The following is a 2,413-nucleotide window of genomic DNA, read 5'->3' as shown; positions in this document are numbered from 1 at the left end:
ATCAGCATATATACATCGTTATCTATGATCTCTGCAAATTTCATGTATTATTTTTGCTGCGGAAATATTTTATGACAATTCATTAATTAGGTAATTAATTGCACTATTGTTTTTTGATGGGAGTTTTTTTTTATCAAATTAATGAAATCAGAGGTCCGGATAGCGTAACTGGCAACGCATCTGCACGGTAAGCAGGAGTTGTGGGTTCGAGTCCCGCTCCGGGCCGATTTTTTCTCCCAGCGGTTCTAAATTATTTAAATTAATTAATTTATTTATAATTATTAATATTAATAAGAGATGGCGCCTAACGCCTACCTCTAGAGACAAATTCGTTATGTAATTTATTTAGTAATTAGCCTAATACTAGCCCAATAGATTTTCGGCATATCGTTGGTGTTTAGTTAATTGCCACTACATTCAAGCACCTTCCATTGATTGGTCAACTTCCAAGTCACAGATTCCTACTAAGTAAAACTCAGGTTGTTTTGACTTGTAGAACTCTGCAAGGGTGATTTTCATCATCTCATCATCAGTGAATTGCTATCCATCCAAGAAGTGTTGCATGGAACAGAAGAGATGGTAGTCAGATGGTGCAAAGTCTGCAACAGAAGCAGCTTGATCTTGGCTGGGGGGTTCTCTAGCCAAGATCAAGCAACTTCTGTTGGGTCAACCTTAACATGTGTAGCCTTGTCTTGTCATTAAGAAAGATTTGCAAACCTTTTCAATGGCAGTTAAGTGACAAACTATTGTATAGTGGACTAGTCACAACCAAGTGTCTTGCTCATTTTTTGTGTGGTCAAGTCTGGGTTGGCTTTCACCAGCTGCTGCAGCTTGCCATCTCTTAGAATAGAAGGCTTTCCAGAACATGGCTTATCTTTGACTTGATATTCATGAGTGTTCTGTCCTAGGACAGGTCCATGGAAAGCAGTCAAATTATAAAATTCTCCTTCTCCAACATTCTCTATTTCGAGCTTCCTCTTTTATTTCTTTATAAGTTTTGCCTAGTAAAACATCATCTATCAATACTTTTCTTTTTCTTCCTCTTTGTTTCCTTGCATCAATTTTTCCTTCTAATGCCACTCGCATTAATCCTTCTCCTCGCAATATATGACCTAGCCAGTTATTTTTTCTTCTTTGTATTGTTTTTAAAAGAGATCTCTGTTCCTGGACCAAATTTAAAACATCTTCATTCTTAACCTTCTCTGTCCACTTGATTTTCTCCATTCTTCGCCATAACCACATTTCATATGCTTCAAGGTAGTTTGTTTCCTTTTTCCTTAAGGTCCAAGTCTCTGCTCCATATAAAGCTGTGCTCCAGGAAAAGCATTTTATTAACTTCTTTTTAAGTGTTTGGTTCATTTTTCCAATAAGAAGGTTCTTCTTCTTATAAAAAGCCATTTTTCCAGCCCTGATTCGTTCTTTGCTTTCTTTTTCACATCTGCCATCTCCCTGAATAATGCTGCCAAGATACTTAAAATGTTGAACTTGCTCTATTTTGTTTCCATCAATTAGGATTTTCAAATCTTTGCTAATTAGCCTTCCAACTTTCATCACTTTTGTTTTAGCTATGTAAATTTTCATTCCAAATTTTTTGCAAGTTTTGTTGAGTTTATTACCAAGTTTTAAATTTACAGAACCAATCATAGATTGTAGACTTGGCAACAATATCATTGCAAACAATTGCACGTTATGGTGATGAGATTCAGCTGGTTTTATACAGATTAATAATTGTAAAGTCCACATGTGTGCATGAGAAACTTCCTGATGCCATCTGTAGGAGAACAATTTGGAATATTTTAGTCTAGAAAATTTCATAAACTTTTGCATAAAGCCCATAGTATATTTAGTAGTACTATAAACCAAATCTACAGAATATAAAAAACTTTTTATTTTAAAAACATTTTATTGATAATCTAATATGTTACACTTTGATGATGTATAAATCCTCATAATTTTGACTACTGGTAATAATGTAATTTCTTCAAAATTGTTAGATTTACATTTTAGTCTTTACTATTTAAGTTTTTTGATGATATCATGTGTTTTGTAATGTCATATATTTTGAATTACATGTAGTTTTTAAATATTCTCATTGCATAGTTTAGAAGATCATTCAATAAATTGGGTTTATTGCTCTTTATTATTTAAATTGAGATAAAATTGATATGAATTAATTACAGTAATACCCCAAACTTATGCGTTAGGTGGGACCGGGCAATAACCACGTAAGTCGAATTCATGTAAATCGGGGTATAATTTCTCAATGTGTGTAAAATCCAAGTCGGATGTATGTAAGCTAATAAATGTTCTCATTAATCTTATCTCATCTTTTGATTCGTTCATTGTTACAAGAAATCACCACATAGAGTCTCTCGAGTCTCCGTAGATATAACAAACACAGAAATAAATAACA

This window comes from Centruroides sculpturatus, unplaced genomic scaffold (assembly GCF_000671375.1).
Source record: "Centruroides sculpturatus isolate CEXI.00-Female unplaced genomic scaffold, Cexi_2.0 scaffold959, whole genome shotgun sequence".
Taxonomy (NCBI): domain Eukaryota; kingdom Metazoa; phylum Arthropoda; class Arachnida; order Scorpiones; family Buthidae; genus Centruroides; species Centruroides sculpturatus.
The sequence above is the reverse complement of the archived record's forward strand: the minus strand, read 5'-3'. Positions refer to the sequence as shown.